At 44.4% G+C, this 26,433-nt stretch overlaps 1 protein-coding gene across 1 annotated transcript in view; it reads right to left on the reverse strand.

Annotated features, from left to right (window-relative positions):
* The window catches only part of LOC106580156 (uncharacterized), a 76,135-nt gene that overhangs the window by 23,135 nt on the left and 26,567 nt on the right, over positions 1-26,433 (reverse strand). The window lies entirely within an intron of this gene.

Consider the following 26,433-nt stretch of genomic DNA (forward strand, 5'->3'; position numbering starts at 1 on the left):
TGCTAGAGGTGTCATTACAGACCCTGGTTCGATTCCAGGCTGTATCACAACCGGCCGTGATTGGGAGTCCAATAGGGCGGCACACAATTGGCCCAGCGTTGTCCGGTTTAGGGTTGGGCCGGGGTAGGCCGTCATTGTAAACAAGAATTTGTTCATAACTGACTTGCCTAGTTAAATAAAAGTAAATAAAAACAAAACAAGCAGTTTGAAAAAAGTTGCTAAATATATCTAGTGCAATTGCTAACCAGTGTTAGCGCAATGACTGGAAGTCTATGGGTATCTGCTAGCACCCAGATACCCATAGACTTCCAGTCATTGTGCTAGATACCCATAAACTTCCAGTCATTGCGCTAACGCTAGTTAGCATTGGCTCATGAAAATACCCCTAACATAATGGACATAGAGACATACAAATGGTATCCACAAGTTCATCTGACTCTGGGGAGGTAGATAAAGGGCCTCATTGCCAAAATTCCAAAGTCTCCTTTTAAGTCGACAGTACACGCACACACGCTCATACGCACTCTCATATGCGTGCACGTACAAATGCACACACACACACACACACACACACACACACACACTGTTGGCATTGGTTGCGCATACTTTTGCCTAAATCCTAACAAGCATTCCCAGAGAGTGATGCCTATCCAAAATGTGCCAGCAGATGAGCTCTGTTCAAGCATGACTCTCTCTCTCCTCTCTCCTTTTCTCTCATTCTATCCCTCTCTCTTTCTTCCTCTCCATTATGCCTGTTCATTTATTTTTGACCCTTATTTTACCTTGTTGGCGAGGGGCCCTGCGTAAGACAGTGAGGCACTTATTACACAACATCTGAACAATAGCACACAGTGACATTGTTCCCTCAGTCTCACCTGAAACCCATGTAAACTATGCACGGTGCGCTGCAAGGTTTCTGTTCCACACAAGAAAACCTGGCCTACTGCTCTCTGCTCACTCAATCTCAGCTCAAGTCACACACTCTCTCACAGATGACATTCATACTGTATGAGATCCCTGAAAATACACACACACACACACACACACACACACACACACACACACGAGATGGCTAAAGATGGTAGGTTCATTCATATGACCGAGGCAGGTAGCATAACCAAACATCTAAGTCCTATCAAACACTTCACCAGTATCATCATAATATAGAATATGTTTTACTGTCCCACACACCGGATAGGTGCAGTGAAATGTGTCGTTTTACAGGGTCAGCATAGTAGTACAGCACACCTGGAGCAAATTAGGGTTAAGTGCCTTCCTCAAGGCCACAACACCAGCAACTGTTTGAACCAGCAACTTTTTGGGGACTGACCCATTGCTCTAACCGCTAGGCTACCTGCAGCCCGACCTACCACAATGTCATCTACATGCATGTTAGCATCCATACACATACAGAGCAGCAGCACCACCACCCATAGCACTCACTACACACTAGGGGCGAGTTTCCCAGACTAAGACTAAGCCTAAAGATTCTACATTGAAAATGCTTCGTAGTCCAAGTCTAGGCTTAATGAAGGTCTGGGAAACTGGCCCTAGATGGCCTAATTCAGTGGACACAAGAGGTAGGGAGAGAGAGAAAGAGACAGACAGACAGAGAGTGATAGTATGTTGGTGTGAATATCTGTTTTGGGGGGGGGTTTACGACCAGGAAAGGAGGGTGTAAATCTGTCCCTGCTGGAGCTCCTAGGCCTGCTGAGGGTGTGTCCCTGAGATCAGGACCAGCAGAGGAGGGCACAGGGGGAAAAGATCACCAGGCCACAGCTACTCATTAGTCTGGGCCAGAACTGAGAGGCCTACCTCTGTGAGCTGTGTGTGATATATAAATAAAGAGACAGAGAGACAGAGAGAATATGTGATCTCTATGCCCTATGAGCAAAACAACATGAACCATGAAAAAACACTGTTGAGATAGTGCCTGCCAATTTCTCCCCGACTTGGATTACTTTATGGAGTCACATTGGGTGTATAGTGTAGAGCATGACAGGACAGGTAACATTGAATATCACATCATTTGTTCAAGTTTGTCCCATTGAGTCTCTGATATATGTTTTTAAAAAGAGCCCTTTCAAATATCATCAGTATCAGCACATTCACCAATTAGATTACATCACACATTTACCTTGTGTCTATGAGCTAAAGACAAAGGCAATGACGTTTTTCTATATGAATCTCCTGTACAAGGCAGATACTGTAAAGTACAGTAAAGTAGGACCTCTACAAAGACAGAATAGAAGACGTTATAATGAAGAGGTCACTGTGGCTAGTGCTGGCCAGAGGCAGGCCAACCTAAAAGACCTATACAGTAGCCCGGAAACACCGAGGACATTGATTGACCCTCACACCTCACCTCTATAAAGACCTCAGCAGACAGGCTAACTGGGTAACCATGTCTGAATGAGTGAATTATTGTGAAATCATTGTGCAAAATGAATAAGTCAGTGTGTGTGTGTGTGTGTGTGTGTGTGTGTGATGAGTGATGAGGACCAGTGTTGGGGTAATGAGTTACAAAAGTAACATGTCACAAAAATAACGATCTACAGTAATATATGACTTTTAGGAGTAACAGAGTAATTCAACGAGTTACTGTCTTCAAATATTATTGTATTACATAGTTGAAGTCGGAAGTTTACATACACTTAGGTTGGAGTCATTAAATCTCGTTTTTCAACCACTCCACAAATTTCTTGTTAACAAACTATAGTTTTGGCAAGTTGGTTAGGACATCTACTTTGTGCATGACACAAGTAATTTTTCCAACAATTGTTTACAGATTATTTGACTTATAATTCACTGTATCACAATTCCAGTGTGTCAGAAGTTTACATACACTAAATTGACTGTGCCTTTAATAAACAGCTTGGAAAATTCCAGAAAATGATGTCATGGCTTTAGAAGCTTCTGATAGGCTAATTGACATCATTTGAGTCAATTGGAGGTGTACCAGTGGATGTATTTCAAGGCCTACCTTCAAACTCAGTGCCTCTTTGCTTGGCATCATGGGAAAATCAAAAGAAATCAGCCAAGACCTCAGAAAAAAGATTGTAGACCTCCACAAGTCTGGTTCATCCTTGGGAGCAATTTCCAAACGCCTGAAGGTACCACGTTCATCTGTACAAACAATAGTACGCAAGTATAAACACCATGGGACCACGCAGCCGTCATACCGCTCAGGAAGGAGGCACGTTCTGTCTCCTAGAGATGAACGTACTTTGGTGTGAAAAGTGCAAATCAATCCCAGAACAACAGCAAAGGACCTTGTGAAGATGCTGGAGGAAACAGTTACAAAAGTATCTATATCCACAGTAAAACGAGTCCTATATTGACATAACCAGAAAGGCCGCTCAGCAAGGAAGAAGCCACTGATCCAAAACCGCCATAAAAAAAAGACTGGGTCCTGAAAAAGGGACGTTTCTTTTTTTGCTGAGTTTATATATACACTACTGTTCAAAAGTTTGGGGTCACTTAGAAATGTCCATGATTTTGAAAGAAAAGCACATTTTTGGGCTATTAAAATAACATCAAATTGATTAGAAATACAGTGTAGACATTGTTAATGTTGTAAATGACTATTGTAGCTGGAAACGGCAGATTTTTTTTATGGAATATCTACATAGGCGTACAGAGGCCCATTATCAGCAACCATCACTCCTGTGTTCCAATGGCATGTTGTGTTAGCCTTTTAAAATGATAAACTTGAATTAGCTAATTGATCATTGGAAAATATTTACCAAGTAGGCTAAAATAAAAAGTAATAATGATTCTCCAGATACTCAACTAGTCTAAAGAAGTCCAGTTTTATTGCTTCTTTAATCAGAACAACAGTTTTCAGCTGTGCTCACATAATTGCAAAAGGGTTTTCTAATGATCAATTAGCCTTTTAAAATGATAAACTTCGATTAGCTAACACAACATGCCATTGGAACACAGCAGTGATGGTTGCTGATAATGGGCCTCTGTACGCCTATGTAGATATTCCATAAAAAAATCTGAAATATCACATTTATATAAGTATTCAGACCCTTTACTCAGTACTTTGTTGAAGCCCTTTTGGCAGCGATTACAGCCTTGAGTCTTCTTGGGTATGAAACTACAAACTTGGCACACCTGTATTTGGGGAGTTTATCCCATTCTTCTCTGCAGATCCTCTCAAGCTTTATCAAGTTGGATGGGGAGCGTCGCCAGAGAATGTAATGTTAAGTTCTCTACCAAAAGTCCCCTCCAACGTCGTTTTAGAGAATTTGTCCTTACGTCCAACCGGCCTCACAACCGCAGGCCACGTGTAACCATGCCAGCTCAGGACCATCTTCACCTGCGGTATCGTCTGAGACCAGCCACCTGGACAGCTGATGAAACTGAGGAGTATTTCTTTCTGTGATAAAGGCCGTTTGTGGGGGAAAATGTATTCTGATTGGCTGGGCCAGCTCCCCAGTGGGTGGGCCTATGCCCTCCCAGGCCCGCCCATATCTGCACCCCTGCCTAGTCATGTGAAATCTTTAGATTAGGGCCTCATTTATTTACTTCCAGTTGACAGATTTCCTTATATGAACTGTAACCCAGTAAAGTCTTTGAAATTGTTGCATGTTGAGTTCACATTTTTGTTCAGAATTGATAAAGATATCCCATGATATTGACCCTAACAGCCGCTGGATGCACGGACCGTAACAGCTTTTGGTTTGTCAGCATTTTGAACTGGCAAACTCTGAGATGTTTGTTCAGGGCACAGATGTCTAGAATGAGGCGTAAACCCCTGTCTCATTCCGGAACCAGGAAATATCGACTGTACCAGCCGTATAGGGCATCCGGGAAAGGAAAGTCGCCATTGGTAACCCCAAGCTTGCTCAAGAATGCTACACGTCTTTCCAGGGAGTTTGCATGCAGCATATGGCAATGCGCACATGGACTGGTTTGTTGCGAGGGCCGCCTGAACGTGTGAATATCTTTCAGAGAAATAGTATAACCACACGACTGGGGGCATGATCTCGACCCCGAACCCGGCTTAGCCATTGTCGTCTCGGTCGCTTTCTTAGCTAATCTTACTCATTGCTCCAGCAAATTGAAGAATAACTAAGTGTTTGTGATTAGGAAACTTGTGAGAACAAATACAAACTTCAGCACATAATGTCAAAGGGGGTGAGCACGCTCTACCACTATGGGATAGTTTAGTTGGCACAACGTCCAGAGGGTGAGCACGCTCTACCACTATGGGATAGTTTAGTTGGCACAACGTCCAGAGGGTGAGCACGCTCTACCACTATGGGATAGTTTAGTTGGCGCAACACAAGACAGTCTTGTTTTCCAATTGTTTGTTTTTGTACCATGAATCGCTCCTGTTCAAACCGAGGTGAAGAGCGGAATAACTGAAGGAGTGAATCCAAGCCTCACGCTTATCCCCTGTGGGGCTTCCAGGGAGCCGCAGATTTCATTGGCCTTGTCAGGCGTGATTGTAGATCATTCAACCAAAGTCGCGAGAGTGCGACTCCCAATAGTATGTTGTACCGAAGTTGACTGACTGAAAGGGAACCCCTGTTAGTGTTTGCAGTGTGCTGGCTCAGCGTGTGACAAGGCAGACTGACACAGCTCTCTGGGGGTGTGGGGGGTTGTGGTGGGAACATGACCATACACAACACATTTAGTAGTGTGGCTTAGAGTCAGCTCATCTCTACCAAGCACAACCACCATAAAAGCCATGCGCCTATCCATTGTGTCTGACTGAGCCTTGTCTCAGTCTGTCTAGCTTCATCATATGAGTGACCTAAGTCTCTGTTTCCCACTTGAGATCAATGGGAATAACGTTGGTGGAAATCATGTCCTTGGCTGCTCCACTCTGATTAGTGCTAGAGGCATTCCCAAAGGTCAGAAGTCACCGTCTGCAACAGGGGCCGGTTCAAAGGTCACAGAGGCACGGAAGGAATCATGATTGCATGCACAAATTCTCAACCCACAGGGAGTTGGCTGGCTGTGAGGGTCCACAGTGTTTAACAGGCTTGCTTTGTTAAAGTCTGTGGGAGTCAGGCTCTCACATATAGAGATGCAAATACAGGCCACAGACATGCTTCCCAGATCAAAACGCCACAAGTGAATAAACAGATTTAAAGATACAAACGATGTATAATAACTCATGTTGTACTTCACATCGATAGGGTGTGACTAAATAATACAGGGGTAGGCAACTTTTTGTCGGCGTGGATTCAACACATTTTGCCATGGTGCAGAGAGAAAATGTTGCAGTTTTAAAGCTAATATCCTGCATTTCTAAACTTTTTGCCATGGGGCAGGGGAAAAAATATGGGATAGCTAATAGGATCCAGAGCAAGTTAGAGCTCTCTGTCCCTCTCTCGCTCGTTCTCTCCCTCTCTCTGGATTTACATTAGTAAAATATGTCTAGTGGGATCTATCTCACAACATCAGATTTGCAAATTCTCTATTTACACTAGCCTTGGATGTGGTGTGGCCAAAGCCACAGTCCCACTTCATTTGTGGGTGCAGCTGTTAGCATACTGTAAATACCATCGTATATAGAGAAACAATATAACGATAGCAATTCAATACAGGAGCTTCTCATCTAAACCATATTGTACATAGTGTTGCACACTTGATTAATGCAATGATTCACAAAATGTGTGGGGATTTTAAAAGCCTTTCATTTAAAACTTCGCTAACTGATAAAAAAAATACTGTCTACTAGTATTAAGGTGTTTCTCACAGGGACATGTGGTGTGGGAAAGCCGTTGTCTTTACACTGTACTAAAGGTGGATCAATTAAGCTTGTTCACCATAAAAAAAAAAAGTGTTAATTTAAGTCTACTTAACCATAGACACCAATTCAATGCAATATCAGCTGGGTCTGGTCTACTTAGTTCATTTCATTTAATTGAACCAGAAACAAAATGGGGGGGGGGGGGGGGAACAGCGAGTGGGGTGTCTCACTTCCTTTTCCATGTCTCACTGTTCCACTCAGGGTTTGCGGTGTAGATGTCTCCCACACTACATCCGAAGGTAGGGTGAGAGACATCTCTTAAAGAGAGATTTGATTATAGATGCGCCTCTTTACAGTGAGGGAAAAAAGTATTTGATCCCCTGCTGATTTTGTACGTTTGCCCACTTACAAAGAAATGATCAGTCTATAATTTTAATGGTAGGTTTATTTGAACAGTGAGAGACAGAATAACAACAAAAAAATCCAGAAAAACGCATGTCAAAAATGTTATAAATTTGCATTTTAATGAGGGAAATAAGTATTTGACCCCTCTGCAAAACATGACTTAGTACTTGGTGGTAAAACCCTTGTTGGCAATCAGAGGTCAGATGTTTCTTGTAGTTGGCCACCAGGTTTGCACACATCTCAGGAGGGATTTTGTCCCACTCCTCTTTGCAGATCTTCTCCAAGTCATTAAGGTTTCGAGGCTGACATTTGGCAACTTGAACCTTCAGCTCCCTCCACAGATTTTCTATGGGATTAAGGTCTGGAGACTGGCTAGGCCACTCCAGGACCTTAATGTGCTTCTTCTTGAGTCACTCCTTTGTTGCCTTGGCCGTGTGTTTTGGGTCATTGTCATGCTGGAATACCCATCCACGACCCATTTTCAATGCCCTGGCGGAGGGAAGGAGGTTCTCACCCAAGATTTGACGGTACATGGCCCGTCCATCGTCCCTTTGATGCGGTGAACTTGTCCTGTCCCCTTAGCAGAAAAACACCCCCAAACCATAATGTTTCCACCTCCATGTTTGACGTGGGTATGGTGTTATTGGGGTCATGGGCAGCATTCCTCCTCCTCCAAACACGGCGAGTTGAGTTAATGCCAAAGAGCTCCATTTTGGTCTCATCTGGCCACAACACTTTCACCAGTTGTCCTCCGAGTCATTCAGATGTTCATTGGCAAACTTCAGACGGGCATGTATATGTGCTTTCTTGAGCAGGGGGACCTTGCGGGCGCTGCAGGATTTCAGTCCTTCACGGCGTAGTGTGTTACCAATTGTTTTCTTGGTGACTATGGTCCCAGCTGCCTTGAGATCATTGACAAGATCCTCCCGTGTAGTTCTGGGCTGATTCCTCACCATTCTCATTAGCATTGCAACTCCACGAGGTGAGCTCTTGCATGGAGCCCCAGGCCGAGGGAGATTGACAGTTCTTTTGTGTTTCTTCCATTTGCGAATAATCGCACCAACTGTTGTCACCTTCTCACCAAGCTGCTTGGCGATGGTCTAGTAGCCCATTCTAGCCTTGTGTAGGTCTACAGTCTTGTCCCTGACATCCTTGGAGAGCTCTTTGGTCTTGGCCATGGTGGAGAGTTTGAAATCTGATTGATTGCTTCTGTGGACAGGTGTCTTTTATACAGGTTACAAACTGAGATTAGGAGCACTCCCTTTAAGAGTGTGCTCCTAATCTCAGCTCGTTACTTGTATAAAAGACACCTGGGAGCCAGAAATCTTTTTGATTGAGGGGGGTCAAATACTTATTTCCCTCATTAAAATGCAAATCAATTTATAACATTTTTGACATATGTTTTTCTGGATTCTTTTGTTGTTATTCTGTCTCTCACTGTTCAAATAAACCTACCATTAAAATTATAGACTGATAATTTCTTTGTCAGTGTGCAAACGTACAAAATCAGCAGGGGATCAAATACTTTTTTCCCCCTCACTGTACACTACGTACTGCATCTCTCATGGACATAGTTTGTGTCGTCTAGGTTGTGTAATGTAAAGATGTCATGTCTTTCTCTTCACACATGTGGGTTTCCTGCGTGTACAGGCTGATTGGAATAACAGACCAAGCTCTGTACAGCAGCCCACTTCTACGCCAGCCAGCTACGAGCTCAGACAGAGAGGGAGGGATAGAAGAAAAAAAAGAGAAGGGAGGTGGTCAGCGAAAAGGGGGATGTTGGTAAGGAGAAAGAAGGAGTGGTGTTGAGTGGGGGGGACGGACGGACCATTACCAAGGTGGCAGTGGAGACAAAGTGAGGATAGGGAGAACAAAAGAGAAGGATTTGAAAGGAAGAGAGAAGAGACCAAGAAAGATGCTGTCATAGCTAGGAACTTTGGCAAATATTTTTGTGGAAGCAATTAGCAATGATAATTACATTACTGGAGCCAACAAAGCAAACCTCAATGCAGTCATAAACAAACAAGGCGAAGATTGAGCATGCACGTTGTCTTTTAGCGCACACACACACACCACACACACACACACACACTAAGTGATTTCAATGGGTCTTTCTCTATTCTGATTATAAAACAAATGTTCAATTCAACTTCAACCAAAAAATCATTTATCAATTTCTGCATTTCCTGCACTCATTGGAGATAATTTCCACACTACCACGGCTACATTGAATGTTTTCTCTTAGCTACTTGATGTAGGCCTGATTACCAACAATGATGAGACAGCCTACAGGCAGGAGGTGAGGGCCCTGACGGAGTGGTGCCAGGAAAATAACCTCTCGCTCAACGTCAACAAAATGAAGGAGCTGATCGTGGACTTCAGGTCACAGCAGAGGGAGCACGCCCCTCTCCACATCCACATGAAGGTGAAAAGCTTAAAGTTCCTCGGAGTACATGGTCCACCCACACAGACAGGAGCCTCTTCAACCTCAGGAGGCTGAATAAATTCGACTTGGCCCCTAAGACCCTCACAAACTTTTACAGATGCACAATTGAAAGCATCCTGTCAGGCTGTATCACCGCCTTGAATGGCAACTGCACCTCCTGCAACCGCAGGGCTCTCCAGAGGGTGGTGCGGTCTGCCTACCCTCCAGGACACCTACAGCACCCGATGTCACAGGATGGCCAAAAAGATCATCAAGGACATCAACCACCCGAGCCGAGGCCTGTACACTCCGCTATCATCCAGAAGGCGAGGTCAGTGCATCAAAGCTGGGACCGAGAGACTAAAAAACAGCTTCTATCTCAAGGCCATCAGACTGTTAAATAGCCATCACTAGCCGGCTACCACCCGGTTAGTCAACACTGCACCTTAAGAGGCTGCTGCCCTACACTATGTACATAGACATGGCATCACTAGTCACTTTAATAATGTTTACATACTGCTTTACTCATTTCATACAGTTGAAATCAGAAGTTTACATACACTTAGGTTGGAGTCATTAAAACTTGTTTTTCCACTCCACAAATTCCTTGTTAACAAACTCTAGTTTTGGCAAGTCGGTTAGGACATCTACTTTGTGCATGACACAAGTAATTTGTGCAAAGAGGCACTGAGTTCGAAGGTAGGCCTTGAAATACATCCACACCTCCTATTGACTCAAATCATGTCAATTAGCCTATCAGAAGCTTCTAAAGCCATGATATCGTTTTCTGGAATTGTCCAAGCTGTTTAAAGGAACAGTCAACTTAGTGTATGTAATCTTCTGACCCACTGGAATTGTGATACAGTGAAATATAAGTGAAATAATCTGTCTGTAAACAATTGTTGGGAAAATTACTTGTGTCATGCACAAAGTAGATGTCTTAACCGACTTGCCAAAACTAGAGTTTGTTAACAAGGAATTTGTGGAGTGGAAAAACGAGTTTTAATGACTCCAACCTAAGTGTATGTAAACTTCCAACTTCAACTGTATTTACTGTTTTTTTACTGTATTTTAGTCAATGCCACTCCGACATTGCTCGTCCTAATATTTATGTATTTCTTAATTCCATTCTTTCACTTTTAGATTTGTGTGTCTTGTTGTGAATTGTTAGATACTACTGCACTGTTGGAGCTAAATATGTGTATGTGACCGATAAAATGTGATTTGATTGACCATGCAGACTGAATGCAAGTGTCTCTTGGTCGAAGAACAACAAATGTGCTCCTTAAGTGACAGGGTGAGGTGTTAGGTTTGTGTGGAAAGTGGCATGGAGAGAGAGCTGAGAGAGATGACTTTAGTAGGGAAGTAAACTATAAAAATGGACGTTACACACAGCGTATCACATTTAACAAACCAAACATTCAAATACCGTTATAGAAGGTAAAGTGAAAACCCAAACTGGTCCGTGCATCAATTCCGGTATATCGTAAAATACGGTATACCGCCCAGCCCTAACACAGACACACACACACACAAGCACACACAGAGGGAGAGAAAGAGAAAGCCAATAACTACACCAATGGTTTATTTTGGACAGCAGCGGAGCCTGTAGTACCCCCAAACACGCTCTGCTCTGCTCTGCTCGACGATTTCAAAGATGAACATGACAAAAGCAGATGGTGCAGTACAGAGGAGAGGGATAAGATTTACCTTAAAGACACTCTCCAGGGATTTTTGAACTTTTCCTGTTGAAAAGTGATATCCCAAGTATAAATACAATAAAAGTACACACACTAAAGGGTCATTTTAAAACATTTTGAGCAGAATAGTTTTTTTTTTTTTACACTGTCGCAACCTTCAAGGAGTAGGGCATTCAAGGAGTGAGTCTGATGGGAATTCGTGATGTCATCGGCCTCCCCTCTTGCTTGAGGAACAATGGAGGAAAAGCCGCCCCCCTTTTCATCACCCCTTTTTTTTGTGTCTCACTCTCTACCCATCCTACACAAAAGGGCATATCATTCCACTCTTCCTCCCTTGTTTCCACGCTTTCCAGCCTACACCTCTCCTACAAACAATAGTAACATCCCTAGGCACAGACAACCCCTCCATTGAAGACAGTGGAGAGTTGAGAGATTTGTAGGGTGCATACTCGTTGCATGATACAACTTCCTGTAAATACAGATAGTGGGGACCAGATGCTTTGGTTTCATGCTAAGATATACTACTTAGATCAAACTCTTAATGGGATATCTAGGGGAAGCCATCTTGTTTTTATGGTATATCTGTGTTCTGGGTATGAGAGAACATCACTCGAGCGCTCCCTCTCTTTGGTGATAACTATGGAGAGAGAATGAGAGGTTGTGTTGTGTCCTCCCCAATCTCTTCAACCCCTACTTTTCCTCTGTTCTTCTTTTCGTTGCCATCTATTGGTCTCTCTTTTTTTTTTCGTTATTCATTTTTCCTCCTACATCTTCCTTTTCACTTTCCTCCCCCATTCTTCCCCTCCCTCCCTCCCTCCCTCCCTCCCTCCCTCCCTCCCTCCCTCCCTCCCTCCCTCCCTCCCTCCCTCCCTCCCTCTCGGCTCTGTGTCTGAGTTGTGACCTGGGCTCAGGCTACTATTTATAGCCATTAGCCAGTCAGTCAGTCTGTGTGTCTGACTGTGTGTTGGAGTGGAGACAAGACCGGAGCTGTGTGGAGAACACGGAGACGTCGCTCAGCTCAGTAGTCATTTCCTCTCTCCAAACATGGACAAAACAGCCAGACCAGACCAGGCTTGGTGCCAGCACAGTGAACCTGTCGGTCAATACATTCCTCCATCTGTGTGGAATGGCTGTACAGTATACAGTGGGCTGCTTCTGTTTCTCCTCAGTGTGAGGTGATGGGGTATCAGAATAAACATCCTGACTGACTTACCTGATGCGGTGGAAAGCCATAGGCGAACACATTCCTCTAACCGTGGGTCGGGCGCAGACAAAAATAAGTCTTGAAGACTTCAGAAATGCACTGTGAGCAGTGTAAAAAGGTGAACATAATCAAATACCGAAGTAAAAAAGTTATATTCACTTGGACAATATTGCACTGAATGTGTCCATGTGGACACCACAACAACCAAGCCCTTGTCCGATGGGGCTTCCACATTGACCGAAGACCATCACAATAAGAAAGGCCTTTCGCTTCAGTAAGCGCTGACAGGTGGGAGTCAGGTCAGGAGATTTAGACTGTGGCTGAGCCATGGTGTTTATGAAAACCTCTCTGTGCTCATCGAAACCCAATAGGGGAAATGGCCTGTGCATAGAGAGATGGAGGAAGAAAGAGGGTGAAAGATGGAGAGATGAAGGGGGAGAGATAAAAGAGGTAGAGAGCCCCGCTCCAGCCATAGTGAGTACAGTCGTTCAGGTACACCGCAGACAGGGACGGATGGACGGACGGGGGACAGACAGACACACACAGACAGATACACAGACAGAAATCCCCTTCACAGAGCCAGCAGCCGTCCAGTATAATAAGAGCTGGTCAGTGGGGGAACGCATGAGGAGGTACATACAGGGACAGGCACACAGGAACGGACGGGGGCTAAAGGAACACATGTACAGCAGTCAAGAGAGGAGCAAGCCAAACTGCCTCAGGCCAACACATTGTAATATCCCCTTTACTGCCATCTCAGCTGCTGGTTAGCATTTAGCATGCTAGTCTAACCCCTACAGAGTGGAGATGGACGACCAGGGGGGCCCACAGGAGATGTCGCTGTACTTATTGGGAAGATAATAAAACGCAGCTGAGGTGCCATTTCCAGTGCCCGCCGTGTCATACAATGCGTTTTTCCATTAGTATTATACTCTAGTCTCATTCTGCTTCAGACAATGAACATGTTTTAATTGACTGCATTTTAACTGACTGTGAACTCCAATCGGAGGAATGTTGGTTTGCCCAAACTATATACATATACCCAAATTGTATGTGTATAACATGAATTGCATACTGGTTGTTCTTTAGTAAAGTCCCTTGTCCTTCCCTTGTCCTGGAGGAAGTTGTGCGTAGTCATAGAGGTTTCACTATGGAGACACCTTGGCACAGATATGCCCTAGACTGTAGGCATGCTACTGCCTGGCACAGTACAATGCCAAGTCCTAATCAGCACAGTTTATAGTGGCGAAATACTCTGGGAGACTCTGAGACTGGTCTACTGGTCTGCTGCACACAAGCCATTTACTCTCAACACTATACATACAAATTATAAATACAACACCAGATATTTATATCATTGGGATATTATGTGCTTCATGTTAGGATTGAATATGAACTTTTGACCTTTGAACACATTTCTTAATTCGTTGGAAAAACGAAATTTCCAATATAATAATCTTAACTCCACAGTTGAAATGGTGTGTTTCCTGCATATTTCCCACTGGTTGTAAATCCTTACAGAGAGAACAGAAGGGGACCTTGTGCCGCCCAATACGTGAGAGAGCAGTGGCTGCTGGGATCTGGCTGGGTGAAGAAGGACTCCCCTGAGTAGCCATTACAGGCCAGTAGAGCTATTTGCAGAGAAGGAAAAGGAATGATAGAAATAAAGAGGCTCCGTCGGGGTAGAGAAGGAGGGAATGGAAAAGCAGGAGAGAGGCAATTGAGGAGAAAAGAAAGAAAACAGACCAAAATGGAGAGAGGCAAGAGTGCGTCAAAAAGACATGCACAAGAAGAAAGAGACATGGCATGGGAAGGGAAAAGAGAGAAAGAGTTTCAAATAAAGAGAAAGAAATGGCTAGGGAGTGGGAGAGAGGGAAAGGGGGAGAGGGTTAGAGGGAGAGCGGATGGAATGTTGAGGGGAGGAATAGAAACGTCTGCTCTCAGCAAAACCTAGAGCCAGAGAGCTTTAAAAAATGACAAACCAAATAAACAAATAAATAAATCTCTCTGCCAAGGATCTGCGAGACGTAACTGTACTGAACAAGATTAGAAAAGAGGCTGGGGGGAAAAAGGAGGAGGGGGGCCCCCTAACAAAAACATCCCTCTGTTTTTTTAATTGTCAGATGATCTAAATCTGGCCCAAAATAGAATCTCTAATCACAACTGAAACCAAGATTACCAGGAAGAGTTGAGCTCTAGTTCAACCTGGATCAAACCGGTGAGTGGAGCATTCATTGTAAGGGGATGGACCTGGTGCTCTGTCTGAAGGGAGAGGAGTCTAGCGTTGAGAGGACAACAGCAAGTCTGCTGTTACAGGTAGTACCTACTAATCCCAAGACAACCTTAGCTTTTAATTGTGTAAGTGTGTCACAGAACAGCCATTACTTAGTTACCACAGTCCTCACTCTGTAACCTAAGAAGAAGTGGTCATGTGGAGGGCATGTAGTTTATCATTATATTCCAGTCCGCCTAGAAAGCACCACCAGAAATGTATTTCCTAGAAAGCATATAGGGCTTTTTCATGTTAAGGGGAAGTCGTCTAGGTGTCTTTATCAGTGTGTTAACTGGAGGTGATGACAGAGAGGGACCAGACCAGCTCCCATTTACACACACATGGCATGGCTATATGGAATCAATCAACACTACATGACCACTATAGAGGGAATTCACTATGCTGAATAATGAGCTATCATTTGGCAATTAGAATGTCTCTATTTTTTTGTGAAAAGCCTATGGATGTTGATATGAATTCACAGTCTACAGCATTCAATGGATCTAGAGTAAGATCACTGAGTTCTACTGTTGAGTGTACAAATGATCACACTAAATTCAATGGAGTATGTTTCCTGTGTGTACAGTACACCGCTGCAGCCAAACTTATCAGAGGAGAAGCCCTATTCTCCAGGCATTGATGATGATAAGAGTGTACTGTTGTGGGCCCATACAGGGGTGTGTTGCTAAGAAGGAGGTGTGAAGGGGTGCCTTGAGAGAGGGGTGCGTTAAGGGAAAGGGGGGCTAGACTACACACTGGGAGGGCTTAATGCTAAGGAGCTCTGGGAATTCAAACAAGCACGAAAGGCATAGGTTGAGAGGGGTACATAGTGCATACAGGGGTTGCATGCTGCTGTTTGCACACAGGGAAGGCTATATGGGGGGGTCGCGGGATAGGGTGTGTGTGTTCAGAGGGGGGGCAATAGTCCCTCTCTCTACAGATGATGATGGGACAGCTGAGGGGGACAGGTGAGGGAGGAGGAGGGGGTGACTGATGGCTCAACCTGGTCTCAGAGCATTTCGTATTATTCTGTACGTAAATCAGAGTCATTCCATTTAGTATGATATGTTACGTTTCGTATGGTACATATTTATTTGTGTAAGTCCATCACCCATTTCGTATAATACGTATGAATTACAATTATTATTATTTGTTACGAATTTCCAAAACGTACAATATGTTACAAATTTGCAAAATGTATGACATGTTTACGAATTCTAGCTATGTGGCTAACGTTAGGTAGCTGGCTAGCATTAGCTGGGCTAGGAGTTATGGTTAAGGTTAGGGTTAAGTTAACTTCTCTAGGGTAGGGGGCAGTATTTTGACGTCCGGATGAAAGGCGTGCCCAAATTAAACCGCCTGCTACTCAGGCTCAGAAGGTAGGATATGCATATTATTAGTATGAAGTTTCTAAAACTGTTTGAATGATGTTTGTGAGTATAACAGAACTCATATGGCAGGCAAAAACCTGAGAAAAATCCAACCAGGAAGTGGGAAATCTGAGGGTTGTAGTTTTTTCAAGTGATTGCCTACACTGTGACTTAGGGTTCATTTTGCACTTCCTAAGGCTTCCACTAGATGTCAACAGTCTTTAGAACATTGTTTCAGGCTTCTACTGTGAATTTGAAGCGAACAAGAGGGCCTGGAGTCAGATGAGTGAAGAAATGACATGAGCTCAGGGGCGCGCACTCACGTGAGTGTGAGCTGTGTTCCTTTTATTTTCTGAAGACATTGGAATTGTCCGGTTGGAATATTACTGAAGATTTATGTTAAAAACATCCTAAAGATTGATGCTATACATTGTTTGACATATTTCTATGAACGTAAATATAACTTTTTTTGACTTTTCGTTGTGACATTTTTGCGCGCTTCCTGCATTTGGAGTAGTGGACTGAACGTGCGAACAAAAAGCAGGTATTTGGACATAAATGATGGACTTTATTGAACAAAACAAACATTTGTGGACCTGGGATTCCTGGGAGTGCATTCTGATGAAGATCAAAGGTAAGTGAATATTTATAATATTATTTCTGAGTTTTATTGACTCCACAAAATGGCGGGTTTGGTTTCGTGTCTGAACGCTGTACTCAGATTATTGCAAAGTGTGCTTTCGCTGTAAAGTTTTTTTGAAATCTGACACAGCAGTTGCATTAAGGAGAGGTGTATCTATAATTCTTTGAATTGCAGTTTAATATTTTATCAACGTTTATGATGAGTATTTCTGTAAATTGATGTGCTCATTCACTGGAAGTTTTGGGAGGCAAAACATTTCTGAACATTACACGCCAATGTAAAATGGGGTTTTTGGATTCATATAAATATGAACTTTATCGAGCAAAACATACATGTATTGTGTAACATGAAGTCCTATTAGTGCCATGATGAAGATCATCAAAGGTTAGTGATTCATTTTAGCTGTATTTCTGGTTTTGTGACACCTCTCCTTGCTTGGAAAATGGCTGTGTGGTTTTTCTTGTCAAGGTGATGTGCTAACAATCTAATGCTATGCTTTCGCCGTAAAGCCTTTTTGATATCGGACAATGTGGTTGGATTAAGGAGAAGTGTATCTTTAAAATGGGATATTGTGGCAAAGAAGGGGGTCGAGTGATAAATGGCAGATATGTGAGGGCAGAACTAATAAACGGGCTCCGCCCGATCACTAAAATGGCCACCCCGATCAGAACTACAGATCACAAAATGGCCGATTGCCAAAACTACAATTCCCAGAAGCAAGGGGAACCCTCAGAAGGTGGAGCCGCCCCACAGATAAAGGGTCAAGAAAAACCAGGAAGAGAGAGAGAGGGCGGGAAGGATCTATGAACCATAGAGAAAGAGACAATCTACATTGGCTGGATTTACCGTGTACGAGCTGGACTATTTTGGACTTACCTGTTGGCGTTTAGACCTGGACCTACCGAGAACCAGATTTGTGTACCGAACCCTGCTATCCTTGACCTTACCTGCGGCCTGGGTGGACCAGGACAGAGAAACAAACATACAGGCACTGTCATGTTCGAAATAACTTTCATTCTGGGCTGACTTGGGTGACAGTTTCCCACTTAATTTATGACAAACGCTCCTAGCTTTGAAGAGGTTTGCCACAATATAATAGTTGTATGTTTGAGAAATATGAATTATGAGATTTTTGTTGTTTTGAATTTGGCGCCCTGCTATTTCACTGGCTGTTGAATAGTGTGTCCCGCAGGTGGGACGGTCACGTCCCACATACCCAAGAGAGGTTAATGGGTTAAAGTTAGGGGAAGGGTTAGCTAACATGCTAAGTAGTTGCAAAGTAGCTAAAAAGTAGTAAGTAGTTTAAAAATTGCTAACTAGCATAACATGCTAAACTTATCCGTGATGAGATTCGAACTCACAACCTTTGGGTTGCTAAACGTTCACGTTGTACCCATCCACCCTGACTAACCACCCTACTTTTGTTTTTGCCTTAAGTAACCATCTGTCTTATGTAACCATTCCAAACTTAACATATCATATTCATTTGAATGTCCCGGATTTACATTTACTATGTTACGTCTAGTCTATCTGACCAGGCTGGATGGCCAGATGGGCCCCTCTAAATTAGCACTCCTCTGGGACAGCTCTGGCATTTCCTGCCCAGGCAGTCACACACACACACACACACACACACACACACACACACACACACACACACACACACACACTTCCCTATTACGCACAACGTTAAGAGCGAAATATACAGAAGCAAGAATCATTCCCTCACCCACACACAATGTAGCCCCTCTACTTCTCTCTTTTACAAAACTTCTCCTGCTCTCTTTTTGCTGCTCTTCTCTGCCGTGTACGGTTTCATCTCTTTGCTCCTTTACTCTCCTCTTACTTACTCCTCTTCACTCCTCATTCTTTCCTCTACTACTCTATCACTCAGCTCATCTCCAACCTCTCACATTCTCCTACTTTCTCCCCTCTACCTCTTCTGCTTCTTTTCTTAACACTGTCCTCTGCATTTCTTCCCACAATGCCTCTTCTTCTCTTGCTCTCTGTGTTCCTCATCTCTCCACTTCATCTCCCACTCTCCATGTCCCTCACTCCCCCTCTTCCCTTCTACTCACACAATCAACTTAACAAACAACAACCGCGGGGCCCTCCCAGCAGGGTGAGCATGACAACGGTGCCCTGGAACTATTGTTCCAGTGTGAAGCCATGGCTCCCACAGAAGCACACAGCTAGCTCGCTAGCCTTCAAACTGTTATGGAATCACTGTCTGTTTTGTTACCGCTCCAGCGCTAAATTAGTATGTTAGCATACTTAGCTTTGACGCTACATAACACTTTCAGACTGCTCGGAGCTGAGTGAGAGAGAGATGTGCCTGATGATTTTATAACACTATAATTATTGAACATTATAACCCCGTTGAACATTGTGGAGAGATTCATTGCTGTCAAACGGTGCTAGAACACTCCAGTCAAGCCAAACCAACACAAAACAAGACGGAGACCCTCCAAGTTTCAGCATGCCTCGCCTCGGTTAGAACCCCTCGCGTCACTCCTGTCACCCTGGCTCATCGTTTATCAAACAATGTTATGTAATGTGGTCTACCTCATTGACACTATCAAGAGATGTGTGTCGTGTCTCATGCAGCAACTGGCTAACAAAGGAAGAATTTGAGTTGAGCAGTGATCAACTTTTCGGGTCATATCTGGACTGGAATCATATTTGCTTAGAGTCAGAGCAATTGAAATGTCTCCAGAAGATGACCCTCTTCCAGAGCTCTGGCGAAGACTGTAAGAGCATCATTTCCATAACCTCTTAGTTCCTCTGACATGAGCCATCTGTGTGGGAGCAGAACTGGAGAGCACAGTTGAGACGCTACAACAGAGTACATTGTGTTTCTGTCGCCTGGCCTCCACACTCAGCCTCAGCCCAGGCAGCAGCAGAGTGGAATGGCACATTCTGCTTTATGGCAGCGTACAGTGTTTCCAGTCCCACAAGAGAAGTGGATTGAGGCCCAATAGGGGGTATGGGAATGAATACAATGTGTGTGTGAGGCTGTGTGTGTGTGTGTGTGCGCGCGCATGTTGACTATATCATATGGACAGTGATGTCATGCTCGGTCTAGTTCAGACATCCCAGAGCAATGTCTCAGTAGGGCCGAGGGCTGACACACATCTTATACTGACTCTAGGTCAGTGCCAGAGCAGTGTGTCAGTATGGGTCAAGCCCTGACACACATCTTACACTGGCTCCAGATCAGCCTGTGTTTGGCGAGACACACTCACACACCGCTGCCTTTTTGGCCGAAATGCCTTCTATATAAATGTATGGATGAGCAATGACAGAGAGGCATAGGCAAGACGCAATAGAAGGTATGAAATACATTATGTACATATGAGATGAGTGATGCAAGATATGTAAACATTATGATGTAAAAAAATGACAGTGGCATTAATAAAGTGACTAGTGATCCATTTATTTAAGTGGCCAATGATTTCAAGTCTGTATGTAGGCAGCAACCTCTCTGTGTTAGTGATGGCTGTTTAACTTCACTAGGGTAGGGGGCAGCATTCGGAATTTTGGATGAAAAGCATGCCCAAATTAAACTGGCTGCTACTCAGGCCCGGAAGCTAGGATATGCATATAATTGGTAGATTTGGATAGAGAACACTCTAAAGTTTCCAAAACTGTTAAAATAATGTCTGTGAGTATAACACAACTGATATGGCTGGTGAAAACCTGAGGAAAATCCATCCAGGAAGTACTATTATTTTGAAAGGCTGTTTTTCCATTGAAAGCCTATCCACCATACAAAGACTTAGGACCCAGTTCACGATCTCTATGGCTTCTTCTACATGTGGCCAGTCTTTAGGCATTGTTTCAGGCTTTTACTCTGAAAAATGAGGGAGATACAGCACTTTCAATGAGTGGACAGTGGAAATTTCCAGACATGGGTCCAGCGCGTGATCGGGAGCGCGCCTTTCTTGTTTCTTATTTTCTATTGACAAAGCTTTTGTCTGGTTGAAATATTATTGATTATTTATGACAAAAACAACCTGAGGATTGATTTTAAACATCGTTTGACATGTTACTACGAATTTATATTGTACTTTTTTGACTTTTCGTCTGGATGTTGAGAGCGCGCTTTGTGCCTTTGGATTACTGAACTAAACGCACCAACAAAACTGAGGTTTTTGGACATAAAAAAGGGACATTAGCGAACAAAACAAACATTTATTGTGTAACATGGAGTCCTGGGAGCGCCACCAGATGAAGATCAAAGGTAAGTGATTCATTTAATCGCCATTTCTCACTTTTGTGAGTCCTCTCCTTGGCTGGAAAATGTCTGTATGGTGTTTTGTGGCTAGGCGCTGTCCTAACATAATCGCATGGTGTGCTTTCGCTGTAAAGCCTTTTTGAAATCTGACACAGCGGCTGGATTAACAAAACGTTTATCTTTAATCCTATGTATAACACTTGTATCTTTCATCAATGTTTATGATGAGTATTTCTGTAATTTGATTTGGCTCTCTGCAATTTCTCTGCAAAAGCCCCGGGCCGTTGACCGTCACTGAAAGCCCCGGGCCGTTGACCGTCACTGAAAGCCCCGGGCCGTTGACACGCACTTCAGGGCGAGTGCGAGGAGCTGGCACAGGACATACCGGACTGGGGAGGTGCACTGGAGGCCTGGTGTGTGGAGCCGGCACCGGACTGGTGACACGCACTTCAGGGCGAGTGCGGGGAGCTGGCACAGGATGTACCAGACTGTGGAGGCGCACTGGAGGCCTGGTGCGTGTAGCCGGCACAGGTGGCACCGGACTGGTGACACACACTCCAGGGTGAGTGCGGGGAGCTGGCACAGGACTGGGGAGGCGCACTGGAGGCCTGGTGCGTGGAGCCGGCACAAGTGGCACCGGACTGATGAACGCTCTTCAGCACGCCTGCGCTGCAGCCTATTCCTTGCCAACATCATTCTCCGATATCCCTCCTCACATTGCTCCATCGACTCCCAGGCGGGCTCTGGCTCTCTCCTTGGGTCGACCGACCACTTCTCTATCGCCTCCCTGACGGTCTCTGGCTCTTCCCTCTGCTCAGCCGCCAGCTCCATGTGCCCCCCCCCAAAAAAAATCTTGGGGTTTCTGTGGCCGCGGTTCCCGGCATCGTTGCTGTCCTTCCTGAGTCCCCTGCAACTCCCGCCAAGGAAGGGTCTCGCATCCACTCATGACTTCCTCCCATGTCCAAAACTCCTTTACCTCGAACACGCTGCTTGGTCCTCTTTTGGTGGGATATTCTGTCACGGTTGTTGTAAGAGACGGACCAAGGCACAGCATTTGTTGAGTTCCACATATTTATTTAAAGTGAAACTTCTTTAACCAAAACAAATAACAAGAAACAAAACGTGACTACGTGGTGACACAAGCACCAACACAAACAATATCCCACAAACACAAGTGGGAGAAATGGCTACCTAAATATGATCCCAATTAGAGGCAACGATTACCAGCTGCCTCTAATTGGGAACCATACAAAACACCAACATAGAAATATTGAACTAGAACACCCCCTAGTCATGCCCTGACCTACTACACCATAGAGAACCAAGGGCTCTCTATGGTCAGGGCATGACACAAAGTAGTTTTCTAGTGTTTTGTCTTCATTATTTCTTGATGTGCATCAGTTCTAGCGTATTAATATGTTTTACGGAAAAGGGTTGGAAATATGTGACTCCATAATGACAATCTAAATAACCTTTTACCAGTTGTAGGTAGGCTATCACAAAGTGCACACGTGCTGCTCTCTCTCCTCTCACTCACGTGCCATAAGCCAATAACTGTACAGTCGTGGCCAAAAGTTTTGAGAATGACACAAATATAACTTTTCACAGTCTGCTGCCTCAGTTGTATGATGGCAATTTGCATATACTCCAGAATGTTATGAAGAGTGATCAGATGAAATGCAATTAATTGCAAAGTCCCTCTTTGCCATGCAAATGAACTGAATCCCCAAAAAACATTTCCACTGCATTTCAGCCCTGCCACAAAAGGACCAGATGACATCAGGTCAGTGATTCTCTCATTAACACAGGTGTGAATGTTGACAAGGACAAGGCTGGAGATCACTCTGTCATGCTGATTGAGTTCGAATAAGACTGAAAGTTTCAAAAGGAGGGTGGTGCTTGGAATCATTGTTCTTCCTCTGTCAAACATGGTTACCTGCAAGGAAACACGTGCCGTCATCATTGCTTTGCACAAAAAGGGCTTCACAGGCAAGGATATTGCTGCTAGTAAGATTGCACCTAAATCAACCATTTATCGGATCATCAAGAACTTCAAGGAGAGCGGTTCAATTGTTGTGAAGAAGGCTTCAGGGCGCCCAAGAAAGTCCAGCAAGGGCCAGGACCGTCTCCTAAAGTTGATTCAGCTGCGGGATCGGGGCACCACCAGTACAGAGCTTGCTCAGGAATGGCAGCAGGCAGGTGTGAGTGCATCTGCACGCACAGTGAGGCGAAGACTTTTGGAGGATGGCCTGGTGTCAAGAAGGGCAGCAAATAAGCCACTTCTCTCCAGGAAAAACATCAGGGACAGACTGATTTTCTGCAAAAGGTACAGGGATTGGACTGTTGACGACTGGGGTAAAGTCATTTTGTTTGGGGCATCCAGAAAAAAGCTTGTCCGGAGAAGACAAGGTGAGCACTACCATCAGTCCTGTGTCATGCCAACAGTAAAGCATCCTGAGACCATTCATGTGTGGGGTTGCTTCTCAGCCAAGGGAGTGGGCTCACTCACAATTTTGCCTAAGAACACAGCCATGAATAAAGAATGGTACCAACACATCCTCTGAGAGCATCTTCTCCCAACCATCCAGGAACAGTTTGGTGACGAACAATGCCTTTTCCAGCATGATGGACCACCTTGCCATAAGGCAAAAGTGATAACTAAGTGGCTCGGGGAACAAAACATCTATATTTTGGGTCCATGGCCAGGAAATTCCCCAGACCTTAATCCCATTGAGAACTTGTGGTCAACCCTCAAGAGGCGGGTAGAGAAACAAAAACTCACAAATTTTGACAAACTCCAAGCATTGATTATGTAAGAATGGGCTGCCATCAGTCAGGATGTGGCCCTGAAGTTAATTGACAGTGTGCCAGGGTGGATTGCAAAGGTCTTGAAAAAGAAGGGTCAACACTGCAAATATTGACTCTTTGCATCAACTTCATGTAATTGTCAATAAAAGCCCTTGATACTTATGAAATGCTTTAATTATACTTCAGTATTCCATAGTAACATCTGACAAAAATATCTAAAGACACTGAAGCAGCAAACCTTGTGGAATTTAATATTTGTGTCATTCTCAAAACTTTTGGCCACGACTGTAGTGCTCCCCACCCCCACACTCAGTCACTCAGCAGCAGGTCACAGTGAAATATATATTTTTTAAGAGAAATGCCATGACGGCCGCAGTGCAACAAACCCTGCAACCCGCGACCAATACATTTTCACCCGCAACATCGTCTTCAAAGTAGCCCAATTTTACTGGAAAACCGCAAACATGGCAACACTGGCTGCATGAGCTCTGATAGGTTGGAGGACGTCCTCCGGGAAGTTGTCATAATAACAAATTACTGTGCAAGGAAGTGAGAACCATGAGCCTCCTAGGTTTCGTATTGAAGTCAATGTACCCAGAGGAGGACAGAATCTAGCTGTCCTCCGGTTACACCATGGTGCTACTCTACAGAGTGCTGTTGAGGCTACTGTAGACCATTGCAAAACAGTATGCTTTAATCAATTATTTGGTGACAAAAAGGCAAACTTTTTTTAATGTTTCACCATTTTTATTTTTATGAAATTCACTGAGGAGGATGGTCCTCCCCCTCCTCCACTGAGGAGCCTCTACTTGTGTAAATTGTTAAAAGTAGTCATTGTGCATAGAGTTGTATGGTTTGTTAAACTTTGAAATCAATGGTCTTTGTTTAGCATATATTTTAAGCATATATTTTAAGTGAATAATCTGAGTCCCAGCGCAATATCATTACCGTGGAATTGCCCATATATACTGTAGTTTGAAACACACACACACACACACACACACACACACACACACACACACACACACACACACACACACACACACACACACACACACACACACACACACTCTCTCTCACACAAACACTGTTTGTATAAGAGTCATGTCTCATCATGCCAGACCTGAGATTACCTGACAGCCTCCACAACAGCCCTACACACATAAACAGTGTTTAAGAGAGCAGTAGGCAGTTGTTTAAAGATTAACATCACTTCAGTTTCAAAGCTGACTTAACCATGCCCTCAACAGCAATATCTGGATGCCACCCTGCTAGGCCATCACCTGGGAAAGTGATGCCTAGAGAAAGAAAATAGAGAAATAATAAAAAAGGTTATCACAAATACACAATAAATAACAATAATTTGGCTATATACACAGGGTACCAGTACCAAATCGATGTGCAGGGGTACAAGGTAATTGAAGTAGATATGTACATATAACTAGGAATAAAGTGACTAGGCAACAGCATAGACAATAAACAGTAGCAGCAGTGATTGTGATGTGATTGTGCAAGGGCAGAGCTGTGCACCTAACCTGCATACGCCTGCATGGGATCCCTATCTCTTCCTGAATGTGTATTGATCAAGCCCCCATTCTCTTTAACCTCTCTCCCACACTCCACCCAACCGTAAACACATCCGGTACTGCCCCCCCCCCCCCACTTATGATGATTAGAATGATAACTAACTACACAGGGAGTGAGGTCTGGGCACCTGCCCATAAGGACTTGAGTTGTCACGATACAATAATTTGACTTTGATACCGATACCCGGTTTAGTATCACGATGCTCGATACAAAAACGATACCACTGCAAAAGAAAATACAAGCGTAGTCACAGAATAACCTTTGGGTATCTTTTGAGTTTTTGTTGTACTTTGTGTGAAGTTCTAGCATGAATATAATGGTAGGCTGACTCACGTTAGTTGATGGAGTGGTGAGACTTGACGTCTGTGTTTAAAATAAGAGAAACCAATAATGTATAAGGACAGACGCCAGGGACAAGAAGCAGGTACAGGGAGTGAACATTTAATGAATAACAGACTTGAAACAGAACAGTAACAGAATACAGACAGTCTGGACAGGGGAAATGGAAACGACAACAACGCTGATACAGGGAACACACGGGGAAGCAGACAGAAATAGGGAAGGCTATCAACAAATTAAAGGAATCCAGGTGAGTCCAACGGTGCGCTGCTGCGCATGATGGTGACCAGTGATGAAGCGCAGGTGGGCGTAACGATGGTGACAGGTGTGCGTAATGAAGGCAGTCTGGCGCCCTCGAGTGCCAGACAGGGAGAGCGGGAGCAGGTGTGACAGTACCCCCCCCCCCCCCCAGGGGCGCCACCCGGCATCCCACCTGGGTGAGCCTGACGGACCGGCCGAAGCATGGGTGCTGGACAACCTGGCTGGGGCGTAGAAGCCCGATGAACCGGCAGAGGGGTGGGAGCCTGACGATCTGGCTGAGGCATGACAAGCTGACGATCCCACTGAGGCGTGGGAGCCCGACGAACCGGCTGAGGCGTGGGATCCTGATGGCCGGCTGAAGCATGACTTGGGGTGGGCGCCTGCCGAGTCCACCGATCAAGCCAGCTAAAGGCGTGGAAGCCCGACTAGCTGACTGAGGCACCCCGGTTCCCTTGGCGACGGCACCC

This window comes from Salmo salar, chromosome 20, assembly GCF_965601325.2.
Source record: "Salmo salar chromosome 20, fSalSal1, whole genome shotgun sequence".
NCBI classification, from domain to species: Eukaryota; Metazoa; Chordata; class Actinopteri; order Salmoniformes; family Salmonidae; genus Salmo; species Salmo salar.